The following is a 23,704-nucleotide window of genomic DNA, read 5'->3' as shown; positions in this document are numbered from 1 at the left end:
CCCTGTCCACGGGGGGGCACTAGATGCTACCTGCGTTTCCAGCCCAATCCCCGCCTTTCCCAGGCAGCCCGCACTGGGTGGGACTCGGGGAATACACTCGAAATGATCCTAGGAGATTCCGGGTGCTGCAGACAGAAGACGGAACCTCCCCACACTCAGAAGACCGGAACACGGCTGACTGTGTGGGGGAGGTTCGGGGTCGCCCTCCACGCAGCTGCCTGATGTCTCAAGTGTTCCCTGGCAGGGGGAAGTCCGCTAATTACCTCCCCTGTCCATGGGGAGGCACTATATGCTACCTGCGTTTCCAACACAACCCCCGAATTTCCACGGCAGCCCGCACAGTGAGGGACTCGGGGAAGACACTCGAAGGGCTCCTAGGATATCCCGGGTGCTGCAGACAGAAGACGGAACCTCCCCACACTCAGAATTCCGGAACACGGCTGAATGTGTGGGTGAGGTTTAGGGCCGCCCTCCACGCAGCTTCCTGGATTCACAGGTGTTCCCTCGCAAGGTGAAGTCCGCTACTTACCTCCCCTGTCCATGGGGAGGCACTAGATGCTACCTGCGTTTCCAGCCCAACCCCCGCCTTTCCCCAGCAGCCCGCACTGGGAGGGACTTGGGGAAGACTCTCGAATAGCTCCTAGGAGATCCCGGGTACTGCAGACAGAAGACGGAACCTCCCCACACTCAGAATTCCGGAACACGAGTGACTGTGTGGGTGAGATTTAGGGCCGCCCTCCACGCAGCTTCCTGGTGTCACAGGTGTTCCCTCCCAAGGGGAAGTCGGCTAATTACCTCCCCTGTCCATGGTGAGGCACTAGATTCTACCTGCTTTTCTAGCCCAACCCCCGCCTTTCCCCGGCAGCCCGCACTGGGAGGGACTCGGGGAAGACTCTCGAAGGGCTCCTAGGAGATCCAGGGTGCTGCAGACAGAAGACGGAACCTCCCCACACTCAGAATTCCGGAACACGGGTGACTGTGTGGGTGAGGTTTAGGGCCGCCCTCCACGCAGCTGCCTGGTGTCACAGGTGTTCCCTGGCATTGGGAAGTCCGCTAATTACATCCCCTGTCCAAGGGGAGGCACTAGATGCTACCTGCTTTTCCAGCCCAACCCCCACCTTTCCCCGGCAGCCCGCAGTGGGAGGGACTCGGGGAAGACACGCGAAGGGCTCCTAGGAGATCCCGGGTGCTACAGACAGAAGACGGAACCTCCCCAAACTTAGAATTCCGGAATAAGACTGACTGTGTGGGGGAGGTTCGGGGCCGCCCTCCACGCAGCTAACTTGTGTCACAGTTTTTCCCTGGCAGGGTGAATTCCGCTAATTTCCTCCCCTGTCCAGGGGGAGGCACTAGATGCTACCTGCGTTTCCAGCCCAACCCCCGACTTTCCCTGGCAGCCCGCACTGGGAGGGACTCGGGGAATACTCTCGAAGGACTCCTAGCAGATCCCGGGTGCTGCAGACACAAGACGGAACCTCCCCACAATCAGAATTCCGGAACACGGGTGACTGTGTGGGTGAGGTTTAGGGCCGCCCTCCACGCAGCTTCCTGGTGTCACAGGTGATCCCTCGCAAGGGGAAGTCCGCTAATTACCTCCACTGTCCATGGGGAGACACTAGATGCTACCTGCGTTTCCAGCCCAACCCCCGACTTTCCCTGGCAGCCCGCACTGGGAGGGACTCGGGGAAGACTCTCGAAGGGCTCCTAGCAGATCCCGGGTGCTGCAGACAGAAGACGGAACCTCCCCACACTCAGAATTCCGGAACACGTGTGACTGTGTGGGTGAGGTTTAAGGCCGCCCTCCACGCAGCTTCCTGGTGTCACAGGTGTTCCCTCGCAAGGGGAATTCCGCTAATTACCTCCCCTGTCCATGGTGAGGCACTAGATTCTACCTGCGTTTCCAGCCCAACCCCCGCCTTTCCCCGGCAGCCCGCACTGGGAGGGACTCGGGGAAGACTCTCGAAAGGCTCCTAGGAGATCCCGGGTGCTGCAGACAGAAGACGGAACCTCCCCACACTCAGAATTCCGGAACAAGGCTGACTGTGTGGGTGAGGTTTAGGGCCGCCCTCCACGCAGCTTCCTGGTGTCACAGGTGTTCCCTCGCAAGGGGAAGTCTGCTAATTACCTCCCCTGTCCATGGTGAGGCACTAGATTCTACCTGCGTTTCCAGCCCAACCCCCGCCTTTCCCCGGCAGCCCGCACTGGGAGGGACTCGGGGAAGACTCCCGAAGGGCTCCTAGGAGATCCCGGGTGCTGCAGACAGAAGACGGAACCTCCCCAAATTAGAATTCCGGAATAAGGCTGACTGTGTGGGGGAGGTTCGGGGCCGCCTCTCACGCAGCTGCCTTGTGTCAAAGGTTTTCCCTGGCAGGGTGAATTCCGCTAATTTCCTCCCCTGTCCAGGTGGAGGCACTAGATGCTACCTGCGTTTCCAGCCCAACCCCCGCATTTCCCCGGCAGCCCGCACTGGGATGGACTCGGGGAAGACACGCGAATGCCTCCTAGGAGATCCCGGGTGCTACAGACAGAAGACGGAACCTCCCCAAACTTAGAATTCCGGAATAAGGCTGACTGTGTGGGGGAGGTTCGGGGCCGCCCTCCACGCAGCTAACTTGTGTCACAGTTTTTCCCTGGCAGGGTGAATTCCGCTAATTTCCTCCCCTGTCCAGGGGGAGGCACTAGATGCTACCTGCATTTCCAGCCCAACCCCCGCCTTTCCCCGGCAGCCCGCACTGGGAAGGACTCGGGGAAGACACTCGAAGGGCTCCAAGGAGATCCCGGGTGCTGCAGACAGAAGACGGAACCTCCCCACAATCAGAATTCCGGAACACAGGTGACTGTGTGGGTTAGGTTTAAGGCCGCCCTCCACGCAGCTTCCTGGTGTCACAGGTGATCCCTCGCAAGGGGAAGTCCGCTAATTACCTCCACTGTCCATGGGGAGGCACTAGATGCTACCTGCGTTTCCAGCCCAACCCCCGACTTTCCCTGGCAGCCCGCACTGGGAGGGACTCGGGGAAGACTCTCGAAGGGCTCCTAGCAGATCCCGGGTGCTGCAGACACAAGACGGAACCTCCCCACACTCCGAATTCCGGAACACGGGTGACTGTGTGGGTGAGGTTTAGGGCCGCCCTCCACGCAGCTTCCTGGTGTCACAGGTATTCCCTCGCAGGGGGAAGTCCGCTTATTACCTCCCCTGTCCAATGGGAGGCACTAGATGCTACTTGCTTTTCCAGCCCAACCCCCGCCTTTCCCCGGCATCCCGCACTGGGAGGGACTCGGGGAAGACACTCGAAGGGCTCCTAGGAGATCCCGGGTGCTGCAGACAGAAGACGGAACCTCCCCACACTCAGAATTCCGGAACACGTGTGACTGTGTGGGTGAGGTTTAGGGCCGCACTCCACACAGCTTCCTGGTGTCACAAGTGTTCCCTCGCAAGGGGAATTCCGCTAATTACCTCCCCTGTCCATGGGGAGGCACTAGATGCTACCTGAGTTTACAGCACAACCCCCGACTTTCCCTGGCAGCCCGCACTGGGAGGGACTAGGGGAAGGCTCTCGAATGGCTCCTAGCCGATCCCGGGTGCTGCAGACAGAAGACGGAACCTCCCCACACTCAGAATTCCGGAACACGTGTGACTGTGTTGGTGAGGTTTAGGGCCGACCTCCACGCAGCTTCCTGGTGTCACAGGTATTCCCTCGCAGGGGGAAGTCCGCTAATTACCTCCCCTGTCCTTGGGGAGGCACTAGATGCTACCTGATTTTCCAGCACAACCCCCGCATTTACCGGAAGCACGCACTGGGAGGGACTCGGGGAAGACACGCGAAAGGCTCTTAGAAGATCCCGTGTGCTGCAGACAGAAGACGGAACCTCCGCACACTTAGAATTCCGGAACACGGCTGATTGTGTCGGGGAGTTCCGGGCCGCCCTCCACGCAGCTGCCTGGTATCACAGGTTTTCCCTGACAGGGGGAATTCCGCTAATTACCTCCCCTGTCCATGGGGAGGCACTATATTCTACCTGGGTTTCCAACACAACCCCTGAATTTCCCTTGCAGCCCGCACTGGGAGGGACTCGGGGAAGACACTCGAAGGGCTCCTAGGAGATCCCGGGTGCTGCAGACATAAGACGGAACCTCCCCACACTCAGAATTCCGGAACAAGGCTGACTGTGTGGGTGAGGTTTAGGGCCGCCCTCCACGCAGCTTCCTGGAGTCACAGGTGTTCCCTCGCAAGGTGAAGTCCGCTAATTACCTCCCCTGACCATGGGGAGGCACTAGATGCTACCTGCGTTTCCAGCCCAACCCCCGCATTTCCCCAGCAGCCGGCAATGGGAGGGACTCGGGGAAGACTCTCAAATAGCTCCTAGGCGATCCCGGGTACTGCAGACAGAAGACGGAACCTCCCCACACTCAGAATTCCGGAACACGAGTGACTGTGTTGGTGAGTTTTAGGGCCGCCCTCCACGCAGCTTCCTGGTGTCACAGGTGTTCCCTCGCAAGGGGAAGTCTGCTAATTACCTCCCCTGTCCATGGTGAGGCACTAGATTCTACCTGCGTTTCCAGCCCAACCCCCGCCTTTCCCCGGCAGCCCGCACTGGGAGGGACTCGGGGAAGACTCCCGAAGGGCTCCTAGGAGATCCCGGGTGCTGCAGACAGAAGACGGAACCTCCCCACACTCAGAATTTCGGAACACGCGTGACTGTGTGGGTGAGGTTTAGGGCCGCCCTCCACGCAGCTGCCTGGAGTCACAGGTGTTCCCTGGCATTGGAAAGTCCGCTAATTACCTCCCCTGTCCAAGGGGAGGCACTAGATGCTACCTGTTTTCCAGCCCAACCCCCGCCTTTCCCCGGCAGCCCGCACTGGGAGGGACTCGGGGAAGAAAAGCGAAGGGCTCCTAGGAGATCCCGGGTGCTGCAGACAGAAGACGGAACCTCCCCAAATTAGAATTCCGGAATAAGGCTGACTGTGTGGGGAAGGTTCGGGGCCGCCTCTCACGCAGCTGCCTTGTGTCAAAGGTTTTCCCTGGCAGGGTGAATTCCGCTAATTTCCTCCCCTGTCCAGGTGGAGGCACTAGATGCTACCTGCGTTTCCAGCCCAACCCCCGCATTTCCCCGGCAGCCCGCACTGGGATGGACTCGGGGAAGACACGCGAATGCCTCCTAGGAGATCCCGGGTGCTACAGACAGAAGACGGAACCTCCCCAAACTTAGAATTCCGGAATAAGGCTGACTGTGTGGGGGAGGTTCGGGGCCGCCCTCCACGCAGCTAACTTGTGTCACAGTTTTTCCCTGGCAGGGTGAATTCCGCTAATTTCCTCCCCTGTCCAGGGGGAGGCACTAGATGCTACCTGCGTTTCCAGCCCAACCCCCGCCTTTCCCCGGCAGCCCGCACTGGGAAGGACTCGGGGAAGACTCTCGAAGGGCTCCTAGCAGATCCCGGGTGCTGCAGACACAAGACGGAACCTCCCCACACTCCGAATTCCGGAACACGGGTGACTGTGTGGGTGAGGTTTAGGGCCAACCTCCACGCAGCTGCCTGGAGTCACAGGTGTTCCCTGGCATTGGAAAGTCCTCTAATTACCTCCCCTGTCCAAGGGGAGGCACTAGATGCTACCTGTTTTCCAGCCCAACCCCCGCATTTCCCCAGCACCCGGCAATGGGAGGGACTCGGGGAAGACTCTCAAATAGCTCCTAGGATATCCCGGGTACTGCAGACAGAAGACGGAACCTCCCCACACTCAGAATTCCGGAACACGAGTGACTGTGTTGGTGAGTTTTAGGGCCGCCCTCCACGCAGCTTCCTGGTGTCACAGGTGTTCCCTCGCAAGGGGAAGTCTGCTAATTACCTCCCCTGTCCATGGTGAGGCACTAGATTCTACCTGCGTTTCCAGCCCAACCCCCGCCTTTCCCCGGCAGCCCGCACTGGGAGGGACTCGGGGAAGACTCCCGAAGGGCTCCTAGGAGATCCCGGGTGCTGCAGACAGAAGACGGAACCTCCCCAAATTAGAATTCCGGAATAAGGCTGACTGTGTGGGGGAGGTTCGGGGCCGCCTCTCACGCAGCTGCCTTGTGTCAAAGGTTTTCCCTGGCAGGGTGAATTCCGCTAATTTCCTCCCCTGTCCAGGTGGAGGCACTAGATGCTACCTGCGTTTCCAGCCCAACCCCCGCATTTCCCCGGCAGCCCGCACTGGGATGGACTCGGGGAAGACACGCGAATGCCTCCTAGGAGATCCCGGGTGCTACAGACAGAAGACGGAACCTCCCCAAACTTAGAATTCCGGAATAAGGCTGACTGTGTGGGGGAGGTTCGGGGCCGCCCTCCACGCAGCTAACTTGTGTCACAGTTTTTCCCTGGCAGGGTGAATTCCGCTAATTTCCTCCCCTGTCCAGGGGGAGGCACTAGATGCTACCTGCATTTCCAGCCCAACCCCCGCCTTTCCCCGGCAGCCCGCACTGGGAAGGACTCGGGGAAGACACTCGAAGGGCTCCAAGGAGATCCCGGGTGCTGCAGACAGAAGACGGAACCTCCCCACAATCAGAATTCCGGAACACAGGTGACTGTGTGGGTTAGGTTTAAGGCCGCCCTCCACGCAGCTTCCTGGTGTCACAGGTGATCCCTCGCAAGGGGAAGTCCGCTAATTACCTCCACTGTCCATGGGGAGGCACTAGATGCTACCTGCGTTTCCAGCCCAACCCCCGACTTTCCCTGGCAGCCCGCACTGGGAGGGACTCGGGGAAGACTCTCGAAGGGCTCCTAGCAGATCCCGGGTGCTGCAGACACAAGACGGAACCTCCCCACACTCCGAATTCCGGAACACGGGTGACTGTGTGGGTGAGGTTTAGGGCCGCCCTCCACGCAGCTTCCTGGTGTCACAGGTATTCCCTCGCAGGGGGAAGTCCGCTTATTACCTCCCCTGTCCAATGGGAGGCACTAGATGCTACTTGCGTTTCCAGCCCAACCCCCGCCTTTCCCCAGCATCCCGCACTGGGAGGGACTTGGGGAAGACACTCGAAGGGCTCCTAGGAGATCCCGGGTGCTGCAGACAGAAGACGGAACCTCCCCACACTCAGAATTCCGGAACACGTGTGACTGTGTGGGTGAGGTTTAGGGCCGCACTCCACACAGCTTCCTGGTGTCACAAGTGTTCCCTCGCAAGGGGAATTCCGCTAATTACCTCCCCTGTCCATGGTGAGGCACTAGATTCTACCTGCGATTCCAGCCCAACCCCCGCCTTTCCCCGGCAGCCCGCACTGGGAGGGACTCGGGGAAGACTCTCGAAGGGCTCCTAGGAGATCCCGGGTGCTGCAGACAGAAGACGGAACCTCCCCAAACTTAGAATTCCGGAACAAGTCTGACTGTGTGGGGGAGGTTCGGGGCCGCCCTCCACGCAGCTGCCTTGTGTCACAGGTTTTCCCTGGCAGGGGGAATTCCGCTAATTACCTCCCCTGTCCAGGGGGAGGCACTAGATGCTACCTGAGTTTACAGCACAACCCCCGACTTTCCCTGGCAGCCCGCACTGGGAGGGACTCGGGGAAGGCTCTCGAATGGCTCCTAGCAGATCCCGGGTGCTGCAGACAGAAGACGGAACCTCCCCACACTCCGAATTCCGGAACACGGGTGACTGTGTTGGTGAGGTTTAGGGCCGCCCTCCACGCAGCTTCCTGGTGTCACAGGTATTCCCTCGCAGGGGGAAGTCCGCTAATTACCTCCGCTGTCCATGGGGAGGCACTAGATGCTACCTGAGTTTCCAGCACAACCCCCGCATTTCCCGGAAGCACGCACTGGGAGGGACTCGGGGAAGACACGCGAAAGGCTCTTAGAAGATCCCGTGTGCTGCAGACAGAAGACGGAACCTCCGCACACTTAGAATTCCGGAACACGGCTGATTGTGTCGGGGAGTTCCGGGCCGCCCTCCACGCAGCTGCCTGGTATCACAGGTTTTCCCTGACAGGGGGAATTCCGCTAATTACCTCCCCTGTCCATGGGGAGGCACTATATTCTACCTGGGTTTCCAACACAACCCCTGAATTTCCCTGGCAGCCCGCACTGGGAGGGACTCGGGGAAGACACTCGAAGGGCTCCTAGGAGATCCCGGGTGCTGCAGACATAAGACGGAACCTCCCCACACTCAGAATTCCGGAACAAGGCTGACTGTGTGGGTGAGGTTTAGGGCCGCCCTCCACGCAGCTTCCTGGAGTCACAGGTGTTCCCTCGCAAGGTGAAGTCCGCTAATTACCTCCCCTGTCCATGGGGAGGCACTAGATGCTACCTGCGTTTCCAGCCCAACCCCCGCATTTCCCCAGCAGCCGGCAATGGGAGGGACTCGGGGAAGATTCTCAAATAGCTCCTAGGCGATCCCGGGTACTGCAGACAGAAGACGGAACCTCCCCACACTCAGAATTCCGGAACACGAGTGACTGTGTTGGTGAGTTTTAGGGCCGCCCTCCACGCAGCTTCCTGGTGTCACAGGTGTTCCCTCGCAAGGGGAAGTCTGCTAATTACCTCCCCTGTCCATGGTGAGGCACTAGATTCTACCTGCGTTTCCAGCCCAACCCCCGCCTTTCCCCGGCAGCCCGCACTGGGAGGGACTCGGGGAAGACTCCCGAAGGGCTCCTAGGAGATCCCGGGTGCTGCAGACAGAAGACGGAACCTCCCCACACTCAGAATTTCGGAACACGCGTGACTGTGTGGGTGAGGTTTAGGGCCGCCCTCCACGCAGCTGCCTGGAGTCACAGGTGTTCCCTGGCATTGGAAAGTCCGCTAATTACCTCCCCTGTCCAAGGGGAGGCACTAGATGCTACCTGTTTTCCAGCCCAACCCCCGCATTTCCCCAGCAGCCGGCAATGGGAGGGACTCGGGGAAGACTCTCAAATAGCTCCTAGGATATCCCGGGTACTGCAGACAGAAGACGGAACCTCCCCACACTCAGAATTCCGGAACACGAGTGACTGTGTTGGTGAGTTTTAGGGCCGCCCTCCACGCAGCTTCCTGGTGTCACAGGTGTTCCCTCGCAAGGGGAAGTCTGCTAATTACCTCCCCTGTCCATGGTGAGGCACTAGATTCTACCTGCGTTTCCAGCCCAACCCCCGCCTTTCCCCGGCAGCCCGCACTGGGAGGGACTCGGGGAAGACTCCCGAAGGGCTCCTAGGAGATCCCGGGTGCTGCAGACAGAAGACGGAACCTCCCCAAATTAGAATTCCGGAATAAGGCTGACTGTGTGGGGGAGGTTCGGGGCCGCCTCTCACGCAGCTGCCTTGTGTCAAAGGTTTTCCCTGGCAGGGTGAATTCCGCTAATTTCCTCCCCTGTCCAGGTGGAGGCACTAGATGCTACCTGCGTTTCCAGCCCAACCCCCGCATTTCCCCGGCAGCCCGCACTGGGATGGACTCGGGGAAGACACGCGAATGCCTCTTAGGAGATCCCGGGTGCTACAGACAGAAGACGGAACCTCCCCAAACTTAGAATTCCGGAATAAGGCTGACTGTGTGGGGGAGGTTCGGGGCCGCCCTCCACGCAGCTAACTTGTGTCACAGTTTTTCCCTGGCAGGGTGAATTCCGCTAATTTCCTCCCCTGTCCAGGGGGAGGCACTAGATGCTACCTGCATTTCCAGCCCAACCCCCACCTTTCCCCGGCAGCCCGCACTGGGAAGGACTCGGGGAAGACACTCGAAGGGCTCCAAGGAGATCCCGGGTGCTGCAGACAGAAGACGGAACCTCCCCAAACTTAGAATTCCGGAACACAGGTGACTGTGTGGGTTAGGTTTAAGGCCGCCCTCCACGCAGCTTCCTGGTGTCACAGGTGATCCCTCGCAAGGGGAAGTCCGCTAATTACCTCCACTGTCCATGGGGAGGCACTAGATGCTACCTGCGTTTCCAGCCCAACCCCCGACTTTCCCTGGCAGCCCGCACTGGGAGGGACTCGGGGAAGACTCTCGAAGGGCTCCTAGCAGATCCCGGGTGCTGCAGACACAAGACGGAACCTCCCCACACTCCGAATTCCGGAACACGGGTGACTGTGTGGGTGAGGTTTAGGGCCGCCCTCCACGCAGCTTCCTGGTGTCACAGGTATTCCCTCGCAGGGGGAAGTCCGCTTATTACCTCCCCTGTCCAATGGGAGGCACTAGATGCTACTTGCGTTTCCAGCCCAACCCCCGCCTTTCCCCGGCATCCCGCACTGGGAGGGACTTGGGGAAGACACTCGAAGGGCTCCTAGGAGATCCCGGGTGCTGCAGACAGAAGACGGAACCTCCCCACACTCAGAATTCCGGAACACGTGTGACTGTGTGGGTGAGATTTAGGGCCGCACTCCACACAGCTTCCTGGTGTCACAAGTGTTCCTTCGCAAGGGGAATTCCGCTAATTACCTCCCCTGTCCATGGTGAGGCACTAGATTCTACCTGCGATTCCAGCCCAACCCCCTCCTTTCCCCGGCAGCCCGCACTGGGAGGGACTCGGGGAAGACTCTCGAAGGGCTCCTAGGAGATCCCGGGTGCTGCAGACAGAAGACGGAACCTCCCCAAATTAGAATTCCGGAATAAGGCTGACTGTGTGGGGGAGGTTCGGGGCCGCCTCTCACGCAGCTGCCTTGTGTCAAAGGTTTTCCCTGGCAGGGTGAATTCCGCTAATTTCCTCCCCTGTCCAGGTGGAGGCACTAGATGCTACCTGCGTTTCCAGCCCAACCCCCGCATTTCCCAGGCAGCCCGCACTGGGATGGACTCGGGGAAGACACGCGAATGCCTCTTAGGAGATCCCGGGTGCTACAGACAGAAGACGGAACCTCCCCAAACTTAGAATTCCGGAATAAGGCTGACTGTGTGGGGAAGGTTCGGGGCCGCCCTCCACGCAGCTAACTTGTGTCACAGTTTTTCCCTGGCAGGGTGAATTCCGCTAATTTCCTCCCCTGTCCAGGGGGAGGCACTAGATGCTACCTGCATTTCCAGCCCAACCCCCACCTTTCCCCGGCAGCCCGCACTGGGAAGGACTCGGGGAAGACACTCGAAGGGCTCCAAGGAGATCCCGGGTGCTGCAGACAGAAGACGGAACCTCCCCAAACTTAGAATTCCGGAACACAGGTGACTGTGTGGGTTAGGTTTAAGGCCGCCCTCCACGCAGCTTCCTGGTGTCACAGGTGATCCCTCGCAAGGGGAAGTCCGCTAATTACCTCCACTGTCCATGGGGAGGCACTAGATGCTACCTGCGTTTCCAGCCCAACCCCCGACTTTCCCTGGCAGCCCGCACTGGGAGGGACTCGGGGAAGACTCTCGAAGGGCTCCTAGCAGATCCCGGGTGCTGCAGACACAAGACGGAACCTCCCCACACTCCGAATTCCGGAACACGGGTGACTGTGTGGGTGAGGTTTAGGGCCGCCCTCCACGCAGCTTCCTGGTGTCACAGGTATTCCCTCGCAGGGGGAAGTCCGCTTATTACCTCCCCTGTCCAATGGGAGGCACTAGATGCTACTTGCGTTTCCAGCCCAACCCCCGCCTTTCCCCGGCATCCCGCACTGGGAGGGACTTGGGGAAGACACTCGAAGGGCTCCTAGGAGATCCCGGGTGCTGCAGACAGAAGACGGAACCTCCCCACACTCAGAATTCCGGAACACGTGTGACTGTGTGGGTGAGATTTAGGGCCGCACTCCACACAGCTTCCTGGTGTCACAAGTGTTCCTTCGCAAGGGGAATTCCGCTAATTACCTCCCCTGTCCATGGTGAGGCACTAGATTCTACCTGCGATTCCAGCCCAACCCCCGCCTTTCCCCGGCAGCCCGCACTGGGAGGGACTCGGGGAAGAATCTCGAAGGGCTCCTAGGAGATCCCGGGTGCTGCAGACAGAAGACGGAACCTTCCCAAACTTAGAATTCCGGAACAAGTCTGACTGTGTGGGGGAGGTTCGGGGCCGCCCTCCACGCAGCTGCCTTGTGTCACAGGTTTTCCCTGGCAGGGGGAATTCCGCTAATTACCTCCCCTGTCCAGGGGGAGGCACTAGATGCTACCTGAGTTTACAGCACAACCCCCGACTTTCCCTGGCAGCCCGCACTGGGAGGGACTCGGGGAAGGCTCTCGAATGGCTCCTAGCAGATCCCGGGTGCTGCAGACAGAAGACGGAACCTCCCCACACTCCGAATTCCGGAACACGGGTGACTGTGTTGGTGAGGTTTAGGGCCGCCCTCCACGCAGCTTCCTGGTGTCACAGGTATTCCCTCGCAGGGGGAAGTCCGCTAATTACCTCCCCTGTCCATGGGGAGGCACTAGATGCTACCTGAGTTTCCAGCACAACCCCCGCATTTCCCGGAAGCACGCACTGGGAGGGACTCGGGGAAGACACGCGAAAGGCTCTTAGAAGATCCCGTGTGCTGCAGACAGAAGACGGAACCTCCGCACACTTAGAATTCCGGAACACGGCTGATTGTGTCGGGGAGTTCCGGGCCGCCCTCCACGCAGCTGCCTGGTATCACAGGTTTTCCCTGACAGGGGGAATTCCGCTAATTACCTCCCCTGTCCATGGGGAGGCACTATATTCTACCTGGGTTTCCAACACAACCCCTGAATTTCCCTGGCAGCCCGCACTGGGAGGGACTCGGGGAAGACACTCGAAGGGCTCCTAGGAGATCCCGGGTGCTGCAGACATAAGACGGAACCTCCCCACACTCAGAATTCCGGAACAAGGCTGACTGTGTGGGTGAGGTTTAGGGCCGCCCTCCACGCAGCTTCCTGGAGTCACAGGTGTTCCCTCGCAAGGTGAAGTCCGCTAATTACCTCCCCTGTCCATGGGGAGGTACTAGATGCTACCTGCGTTTCCAGCCCAACCCCCGCATTTCCCCAGCAGCCGGCAATGGGAGGGACTCGGGGAAGACTCTCAAATAGCTCCTAGGCGATCCCGGGTACTGCAGACAGAAGACGGAACCTCCCCACACTCAGAATTCCGGAACACGAGTGACTGTGTTGGTGAGTTTTAGGGCCGCCCTCCACGCAGCTTCCTGGTGTCACAGGTGTTCCCTCGCAAGGGGAAGTCTGCTAATTACCTCCCCTGTCCATGGTGAGGCACTAGATTCTACCTGCGTTTCCAGCCCAACCCCCGCCTTTCCCCGGCAGCCCGCACTGGGAGGGACTCGGGGAAGACTCCCGAAGGGCTCCTAGGAGATCCCGGGTGCTGCAGACAGAAGACGGAACCTCCCCACACTCAGAATTTCGGAACACGCGTGACTGTGTGGGTGAGGTTTAGGGCCGCCCTCCACGCAGCTGCCTGGAGTCACAGGTGTTCCCTGGCATTGGAAAGTCCGCTAATTACCTCCCCTGTCCAAGGGGAGGCACTAGATGCTACCTGTTTTCCAGCCCAACCCCCGCCTTTCCCCGGCAGCCGCAGTGGGAGGGACTCGTGGAAGAAAAGCGAAGGGCTCCTAGGAGATCCCGGGTGCTGCAGACAGAAGACGGAACCTCCCCAAATTAGAATTCCGGAATAAGGCTGACTGTGTGGGGGAGGTTCGGGGCCGCCTCTCACGCAGCTGCCTTGTGTCAAAGGTTTTCCCTGGCAGGGTGAATTCCGCTAATTTCCTCCCCTGTCCAGGGGGAGGCACTAGATGCTACCTGCGTTTCCAGCCCAACCCCCGCCTTTCCCCGGCAGCCCGCACTGGGAAGGACTCGGGGAAGACACTCGAAGGGCTCCAAGGAGATCCCGGGTGCTGCAGACAGAAGACGGAACCTCCCCACAATCAGAATTCCGGAACACGGGTGACTGTGTGGGTGAGGTTTAGGGCCGCCCTCCACGCAGCTTCCTGGTGTCACAGGTGATCCCTCGCAAGGGGAAGTCCGCTAATTACCTCCACTGTCCATGGGGAGGCACAAGATGCTACCTGCGTTTCCAGATCAACCCCCGACTTTCCCTGGCAGCCCGCACTGGGTGGGACTCGGGGAAGACTCTCGAAGGGCTCCTAGCAGATCCCTGGTGCTGCAGACACAAGACGGAACCTCCCCACACTCCGAATTCCGGAACACGGGTGACTGTGTGGGTGAGGTTTAGGGCCGCCCTCCACGCAGCTGCCTGGAGTCACAGGTGTTCCCTGGCATTGGAAAGTCCGCTAATTACCTCCCCTGTCCAAGGGGAGGCACTAGATGCTACCTGTTTTCCAGCCCAACCCCCGCATTTCCCCAGCAGCCGGCAATGGGAGGGACTCGGGGAAGACTCTCAAATAGCTCCTAGGATATCCCGGGTACTGCAGACAGAAGACGGAACCTCCCCACACTCAGAATTCCGGAACACGAGTGACTGTGTTGGTGAGTTTTAGGGCCGCACTCCACGCAGCTTCCTGGTGTCACAGGTGTTCCCTCGCAAGGGGAAGTCTGCTAATTACCTCCCCTGTCCATGGTGAGGCACTAGATTCTACCTGCGTTTCCAGCCCAACCCCCGCCTTTCCCCGGCAGCCCGCACTGGGAGGGACTCGGGGAAGACTCCCGAAGGGCTCCTAGGAGATCCCGGGTGCTGCAGACAGAAGACGGAACCTCCCCAAATTAGAATTCCGGAATAAGGCTGACTGTGTGGGGGAGGTTCGGGGCCGCCTCTCACGCAGCTGCCTTGTGTCAAAGGTTTTCCCTGGCAGGGTGAATTCCGCTAATTTCCTCCCCTGTCCAGGTGGAGGCACTAGATGCTACCTGCGTTTCCAGCCCAACCCCCGCATTTCCCCGGCAGCCCGCACTGGGATGGACTCGGGGAAGACACGCGAATGCCTCCTAGGAGATCCCGGGTGCTACAGACAGAAGACGGAACATCCCCAAACTTAGAATTCCGGAATAAGGCTGACTGTGTGGGGGAGGTTCGGGGCCGCCCTCCACGCAGCTAACTTGTGTCACAGTTTTTCCCTGGCAGGGTGAATTCCGCTAATTTCCTCCCCTGTCCAGGGGGAGGCACTAGATGCTACCTGCATTTCCAGCCCAACCCCCGCCTTTCCCCGGCAGCCCGCACTGGGAAGGACTCGGGGAAGACACTCGAAGGGCTCCAAGGAGATCCCGGGTGCTGCAGACAGAAGATGGAACCTCCCCACAATCAGAATTCCGGAACACAGGTGACTGTGTGTGTGAGGTTTAAGGCCGCCCTCCACGCAGCTTCCTGGTGTCACAGGTGATCCCTCGCAAGGGGAAGTCCGCTAATTACCTCCACTGTCCATGGGGAGGCACTAGATGCTACCTGAGTTTCCAGCCCAACCCCCGAATTTCCCTGGCAGCCCGCACTGGGAGGGACTCGGGGAAGACACTCGAAGGGCTCCTAGCAGATCCCGGGTGCTGCAGACACAAGACGGAACCTCCCCACACTCCGAATTCCGGAACACGGGTGACTGTGTGGGTGAGGTTTAGGGCCGCCCTCCACGCAGCTTCCTGGTGTCACAGGTATTCCCTCGCAGGGGGAAGTCCGCTTATTACCTCCCCTGTCCAATGGGAGGCACTAGATGCTACTTGCGTTTCCAGCCAAACCCCCGCCTTTCCCCGGCATCCCGCACTGGGAGGGACTTGGGGAAGACACTCGAAGAGCTCCTAGGAGATCCCGGGTGCTGCAGACAGAAGACGGAACCTCCCCACACTCAGAATTCCGGAACACGTGTGACTGTGTGGGTGAGGTTTAGGGCCGCACTCCACACAGCTTCCTGGTGTCACAAGTGTTCCCTCGCAAGGGGAATTCCGCTAATTACCTCCCCTGTCCATGGTGAGGCACTAGATTCTACCTGCGATTCCAGCCCAACCCCCGCCTTTCCCCGGCAGCCCGCACTGGGAGGGACTCGGGGAAGACTCTCGAAGGGCTCCTAGGAGATCCCGGGTGCTGCAGACAGAAGACGGAACCTCCCCAAACTTAGAATTCCGGAACAAGTCTGACTGTGTGGGGGAGGTTCGGGGCCGCCCTCCACGCAGCTGCCTTGTGTCACAGGTTTTCCCTGGCAGGGGGAATTCCGCTAATTACCTCCCCTGTCCAGGGGGAGGCACTAGATGCTACCTGAGTTTACAGCACAACCCCCGACTTTCCCTGGCAGCCCGCACTGGGAGGGACTCGGGGAAGGCTCTCGAATGGCTCCTAGCAGATCCCGGGTGCTGCAGACAGAAGACGGAACCTCCCCACACTCCGAATTCCGGAACACGGGTGATTGTGTGGGTAAGGTTTAGGGCCGCCCTCCACGCAGCTTCCTGGTGTCACAGGTATTCCCTCGCAGGGGGAAGTCCGCTAATTACCTCCCCTGTCCATGGGGAGGCACTAGATGGTACCTGAGTTTCCAGCACAACCCCCGCATTTCCCGGAAGCACGCACTGGGAGGGACTCGGGGAAGACACGCGAAAGGCTCTTAGAAGATCCCGTGTGCTGCAGACAGAAGACGGAACCTCCGCACACTTAGAATTCCGGAACACGGCTGATTGTGTCGGGGAGTTCCGGGCCGCCCTCCACGCAGCTGCCTGGTATCACAGGTTTTCCCTGACAGGGGGAATTCCGCTAATTACCTCCCCTGTCCATGGGGAGGCACTATATTCTACCTGGGTTTCCAACACAACCCCTGAATTTCCCTGGCAGCCCGCACTGGGAGGGACTCGGGGAAGACACTCGAAGGGCTCCTAGGAGATCCCGGGTGCTGCAGACAGAAGACGGAACCTCCCCACACTCAGAATTCCGGAACAAGGCTGACTGTGTGGGTGAGGTTTAGGGCCGCCCTCCACGCAGCTTCCTGGAGTCACAGGTGTTCCCTCGCAAGGTGAAGTCCGCTAATTACCTCCCCTGTCCATGGGGAGGCACTAGATGCTACCTGCGTTTCCAGCCCAACCCCCGCATTTCCCCGGCAGCCCGCACTGGGAGGGACTCGGGGAAGACTCCCGAAGGGCTCCTAGGAGATCCCGGGTGCTGCAGACAGAAGACGGAACCTCACCACACTCAGAATTTCGGAACACGCGTGACTGTGTGGGTGAGGTTTAGGGCCGCCCTCCACGCAGCTGCCTGGAGTCACAGGTGTTCCCTGGCATTGGAAAGTCCGCTAATTACCTCCCCTGTCCAAGGGGAGGCACTAGATGCTACCTGTTTTCCAGCCCAACCCCCGCCTTTCCCCGGCAGCCGAAGTGGGAGGGACTCGGGGAAGACATTCGAAGGGCTCCAAGGAGATCCCGGGTGCTGCAGACAGAAGACGGAACCTCCCCAAATTAGAATTCCGGAATAAGGCTGACTGTGTGGGGGAGGTTCGGGGCCGCCTCTCACGCAGCTGCCTTGTGTCAAAGGTTTTCCCTGGCAGGGTGAATTCCGCTAATTTCCTCCCCTGTCCAGGTGGAGGCACTAGATGCTACCTTCGTTTCCAGCCCTACCTCGCGTTTCCCCGGCTGCCCGCACTGGGAGGGACTCGGGGAAGACTCTCGAAGGGCTCCTAGGAGATCCCGGGTGCTGCAGACAAAAGACGGATCCTCCCCATACTCAGAATCCCGGAACATGGCTGACTGTGTGGGGGAGGTTCGGGGCCGCCCTCCACGCAGCTGCCTGGTGTCACAGGTGTTCCCTTGCAGGGGGAAGTCCGCTAATTACCTCCCCTGTCCATGGGGAGGCACTAGATGCTACCTGCGTTTCCAGCCCAAACCCTGCCTTTCCCGGCAGCCCGCACTTGGAGGGACTCGGGGAAGACACTCGAAGTGCTCCTAGGAGATCCCGGGTGCTGCAGACAGAAGTCGGAACCTCCCCACACTCAGAATTCCGGAACACGGCTGACTGTGTGGGGGAGGTTTAGGGCCGCCCTCCACGCAGCTGCCAGGTGTCACAGGTGTTCTCTGGCAGGGGGAAAGCCGCTAATTTCCTCCCCTGTCCATGGGGAGGCACTAGATGCTACCTGCGTTTCCAGCCCAACCCCCGCCTTTCCCCGGCTGCCCGCACTGTCAGGGACTCGGGGAAGACTCTCGAAGGGCTCCTTGGAGATCCCGGGTGCTGCAGACAAAAGACGGAACCTCCCCACACTCAGAATCCCGGAACACGGCTGACTGTGTATGTGAGGTTTAGGGCCGCCCCCCACGCAACTTCCTGGTTTCACAGGTGTTCCCTGGCAAGGGGAAGTCCGCTAACTACCTCCCTTGTCCTTGGGGAGGCACTACATGCTACCTGCCTTTCCAGGCCAACCCCCGCCTTTCCCTGGCAGCCCGCAATGGGAGGGACTGTGGGAAGACACTCGAAGTGCTACAAGGAGAACCCGGGTGCTGCAGACATAAGACGGAACCTCCCCACACTCAGAATTCCGGAACACAGCTGACTGTGTGGGTGAGGTTTAGGGCCGCCCTCCACGAAGCTTCTTGGTTTCACAGGTGTTCCCTGGCAGGGGGAAGTCCGCTAATTACCTCCCCTGTCCATGGGGAGGCACTAGATGCTACCTGCGTTTCCAGTCCAACCCCCGCCTTTCCCCGGCAGCCCGCACTGGGAGGGACTCGGGGAAGAGAGTCGAAGGGCTCCTAGGAGATCCCGGGTGCTGCAGACAGAAGACGGAACCTCCCCACACTCAGAATTCCGGAACACGGCTGACTGTGTGGGTGAGGTTTAGGGCCGCCCCCACGCAGCTTCCTGGTCTCACAGGTGTTCCCTCGCAGGGGGAAGTCCGCTAATTACCTCCCCTGTCCATGGGGAGGCACTAGATGCTACCTGCGTTTCCAGCCCAACCCCCGCCTTTCCCCGGCAGCCCGCACTGGCAGGGACTCGGGGAAGAAACAAGAAGGGCTCTTGGAGATCCCGGGTGCTGCAGACAGAAGACGGAACCTCCCCACACTCAGAATCCCGGAACACGGCTGACTGTGTGGGGGAGGTTCGGGGCCGCCCTCCACGAAGCTGCCTGGTGTCACAGGTGTTCCCTGGCAGGGAGAAGTCCGCTAATTACCTCCCCTGTCCATGGGGAGGCACTAGATGCTACCTTCTTTTCCAGCCCTACCTCGGTTTCCCCGGCCTCCCGCACTGGGAGGGACTCGGGGAAGACTCTCGAAGGGCTCCTAGGAGATCCCGGGTGCTGCAGACAAAAGACGGAACCTCCCCACACTCAGAATCCCGGAACATAGCTGACTGTGTGGGGGAGGTTCGGGGCCGCCCTCCACGCAGCTGCCTGGTGTCACAGGTGTTCCCTGGCAGGGGGAAGTCCGCTAATTACCTCCCCTGTCCATGGGGAGGCTCTAGATGCTACCTGCGTTTCCAGCCCAACCCCTGCCTTTCCGGGCATCCCGCACTTGGAGGGAATCGGGGAACAAAATAGAAGGGCTCCTAGGAGATCCCGGGTGCTGCAGACAGAAGACGGAACCTCCATACACTCATATTCCGGAACATGGGTGACTGTGTTGGTGAGGTTTAGGGCCGCACTCCACGCAGCTTCCTGGTGTCACAGTTGTTCCCTGGCAGGGGGAAGTCCGCTAATTACCTCCCTTGTCCATAGGGAGGCACTAGATGCTACCTGCTTTTCCAGGCAAACCTCAGCCTTTCCCCGGCAGCCCGCACAGGGAGGGACTGGGGGAAGACCCTCGAAGGGCTCCTAGGAGAACCCGGGTGCTGCAGACAGAAGACGGAACCTCCCCAAACTCAGAATTCCGGAACATGGAATACTGTGTGGGGGAGGTTCGGGGCCGCCCTCCACGAAGCTGCCTGGTGTCACAGGTGTTCCCTGGCAGGGGGAAGTCCGCTAATTACCTCCCCTGTCCATGGGGAGGCACTAGATGCTACCTGCGTTTCCAGACTAAACCCCGCCATTCCCCGGCTGCCCGCAATGGGAGGGAATCGGGGAAGACTCTCGAAGGGCTCCTAGGAGATCCCGGGTGCTGCAGACAGAAGAAGGAATCCCCCCACACTCAGAATTCCGGAACACGGATGACTGTGTGGGTGAGGTTCGGGGTCGCCTCCACGCAGCTTCCTGATGTCACAGGAGTTCCTTTGCAAGGGGAAGTCCGCTAATAACCTCCCCTGTCCATGGGGAGGCACTAGATGCTACCTGCGTTTCCAGACTAACCCCCGCCTTTCCCCGGCTGCCCGGAATGGGAGGGACTCTGGGAAGACTCTCGAAGTGCTCCTAGGAGATCCCGGGTGCTGCATACAGAAGACGGAACCTCCCCACACTCAAAATTCCGGAACATGGGTGACTGTGTGGGTGAGGTTTAGGGCCGCAATCCACGCAGCTTCCTGGTGTCATAGGTGTTCCCTCGCAGGGGGAAGTCCGCTAATTACCTCCCATGTCCATGGGGAGGCACTAGATGCTACCTGCGTTTCGAGCACAATCCCCGCCTTTCCTCGGCTGCCCGCACTGAGAGGGACTCGGGGAAGACTCTCGAAGGGCTCCTAGGAGATCCCGGGTGCTGCAGACAAAAGACGGAACCTCCCCACCCTCAGAATCCCGGAACACGGCTGACTGTGTGGGAGAGGTTCGGGGCCGCCCTCCACGCAGCTGCCTGGTGTCACAGGTGTTCCCTGGCAGGGGGAAGTCCGCTAATTATCTCCCTTGTCCATGGGGAGGCACAAGATGCTACCTGCTTTCCCAGCCCAACCCCCGCCTTTCCCCGGCAGCCCGCACAGGGAGGGACTGGGGGAAGACACTCGAAGGGCTCCTAGGAGAACCCGGGTGCTGCAGACAGAAGACGGAACCTCCCCACACTCAGAATTCCGGAACACGGGTGACTGTGTGCGTGAGGTTTAGGGCCGCCCTCCACGCAGCTGCCTGGTGTCACAGGGGTTCCCTGGCAGGGGGAATTCCGCTAATTAACTCCCCTGTCCATGGGGAGGCACTAGATGCTACCTGCGTTTCCAGCCCAACCCCTGAATTTCCCCGACAGCCCGCACTTCGAGGGACTCGGGGAACACACTCGAAGGGCTCCTAGGAGAACCCGAGTGCTGCAGACAGAAGACGGAACCTCCCCACACTCAAAATTCCGGAACACGGGTGACTGTGTGGGTGAGGTTTAGGGCCGCACTCCACGCAGCTTCCTGGTGTCACAGGTGTTCCCCGGCAGGGGGAAGTCCGCTAATTACCTCCCCTGTCCATGGGGAGGCACTAAATGCTACCTGCGTTTCCAGCCCAACACCCGCCATTCCCCAGCAGCCCGCACAGGCAGGGACTGGGGGAAGACAGTCGAAGGGCTCCTAGGAGAACCCGGTTGCTGCAGACAGAAGACGGAACCTCCCCACACTCAGAATTCCGGAACACGGCTGACTGTGTGGGTGAGGTTTAGGGCCGCACTCCACGCAGCTTCCTGGTGTCACAAGTGTTCCCTCGCTGGGGTAAGTCCGCTAATTACCTCCCATGTCCATGGGGAGGCACTAGATGCTACCTGCGTTTCCAGCCCAACCCCCGCCTTTACCCGGCAGTCCGCACTGGGAGGGACTCGGGGAAGACACTCGAATGGCTTCTAGGAGATCCCGCGTGCTGCAGACAGAAGACGGAACTTCCCCACACTCAGAATTCCGGAACACGGCTGACTGTGTGGGTGAGGTTTAGGGCCGCTCTCCACGCAGCTTCCTGGTGTCACAGGTGTTCCCTGGCAGGGGGATGTCCGCTAATTACCTCCCCTGTCCATGGGGAGGCTCTAGATGCTACCTGCGTTTCCAGCCCAACCCCTGCCTTTCCCGGCAGCCCGCACTTGGAGGGAATCGGGGAACAAAATAGAAGGGCTCCTAGGAGATCCCGGGTGCTGCAGACAGAAGACGGAACCTCCCTACACTCATATTCCGGAACACGGGTGACTGTGTTGGTGAGGTTTAGGGCCGCACTCCACGCAGCTTCCTGGTGTCACAGTTGTTCCCTGGCAGGGGGAATTCCGCTAATTACCTCCCTTGTCCATAGGGAGGCACGAGATGCTACCTGCTTTTCCAGGCAAACCTCCGCCTTTCCCCGGCAGCCCGCACAGGGAGGGACTGGGGGAAGATATTCGAAGGGCTCCTAGGAGAACCCGGGTGCTGCAGACAGAAGACGGAACCTCCCCAAACTCAGAATTCCGGAACATGGAATACTGTGTGGGGGAGGTTCGGGGCCGCCCTCCACGAAGCTGCCTGGTGTCACAGGTGTTCCCTGGAAGGGGGAAGTCCGCTAATTACCTCCCCTGTCCATGGGGAGGCACTAGATGCTACCTGCGTTTCCAGACTAAACCCCGCCATTCCCCGGCTGCCCGCAATGGGAGAGAATCGGGGAAGACTCTCGAAGGGCTCCTAGGAGATCCCGGGTGCTGCAGACAGAAGAAGGAACCCCCCCACACTCCGAATTCCGGAACACGGATGACTGTGTGGGTGAGGTTCGGGGTCGCCCTCCACGCAGCTTCCTGGTGTGACAGGAGTTCCTTTGCAAGGGGAAGTCCGCTAATAACCTCCCCTGTCCATGGGGAGGCACTAGATGCTACCTGCGTTTCCAGACTAACCCCCGCCTTTCCCCGGCTGCCCGGAATGGGAGGGACTCTGGGAAGACTCTCGAAGTGCTCCTTGGAGATCCCGGGTGCTGCATACAGAAGACGGAACCTCCCCACACTCAAAATTCCGGAACATGGGTGACTGTGTGGGTGAGGTTTAGAGCCGCAATCCACGCAGCTTCCTGGTGTCACAGGTGTTCCCTCGCAGGGGGAATTCCGCTAATTACCTCCCATGTTCATGGGGAGGCACTAGATGCTACCTGCGTTTCGAGCAAAATCCCCGCCTTTCCTCGGCTGCCCGCACTGGGAGGGACTCGGGGAAGACTCTCAAAGGGCTCCTAGGAGATCCCGGGTGCTGCAGACAAAAGACGGAACCTCCCCACACTCAGAATCCCGGAACACGGCTGACTGTGTGGGGGAGTTACGGGGCCGCCCTCCACGAGGCTCCCTGGTGTCACAGGTGTTCCCTGGCAGGGGGAATTCCGCTATTTATCTCCCTTGTCCATGGAGAGGCACTAGATGCTACCTGCTTTTCCAGCCCAACCCCCAACTTTCCCCGGCAGCCCGCACAGGGAGGGACTGGGGGAAGACACTCGAAGGGCTCCTAGGAAAACCCGGGTGCTGCAGACATAAGACGGAACCTCCCCACACTCAGAATTCCGGAACACGGCTGAGTGTGTGGGGGAGGTTCGGGGCCGCATTCCACGCAGCTGCCTGGTTTCACAGGTGTTCCCTGGCAGGGGGAGTTCCGCTAATTACCTCCCCAGTCCATGGGGAGGCACTAGATGCTACCTGCGTTTCCAGCCCCACCCCCGCCTTTCCCCGGAAGCCCGCACTGGGAGGGACTAGGGGGAGACTCTCGAAGGGCTCCTAGGAGATCCCGGGTGCTGTAGACAAAAGACGGAACCTCCCCAACCTCAGAATCCCGGAACACGGCTCACTGTGTGGGAGAGGTTCGGGGCCGCCCTCCACGCAGCTGCCTGGTGTCACAGGTGTTCCCTCGCAGGGGGAAGTCCGCTAATTATCTCCCTTGTCCATGGGGAGGCACAAGATGCTACCTGCTTTCCCAGCCCAACCCCCGCCATTCCCTGGCAGCCCGCACAGGGAGGGACTGGGGGAAGACATTCGAAGGGCTCCTAGGAGAACCCGGGTGCTGCAGAAAGAAGACGGAACCTCCCCACACTCAGAATTCCGGAACATGGGTGACTGTGTGGGTGAGGTTTAGGGCCGCCCTCCACGCAGCTGCCTGGTGTCACAGAGGTTCCCTGGCAGGGGGAATTCCGCTAATTACCTCCCCTGTCCATGGGGAGGCACTAGATGCTACCTGCGTTTCCAGCCCAACCCCTGCCTTTCCCTGGC

Source organism: Camelus bactrianus, chromosome 2 (assembly GCF_048773025.1).
Source record: "Camelus bactrianus isolate YW-2024 breed Bactrian camel chromosome 2, ASM4877302v1, whole genome shotgun sequence".
In the NCBI taxonomy this organism is placed as follows: Eukaryota; Metazoa; Chordata; class Mammalia; order Artiodactyla; family Camelidae; genus Camelus; species Camelus bactrianus.
Note: the sequence above shows the minus strand (reverse complement) of the source record.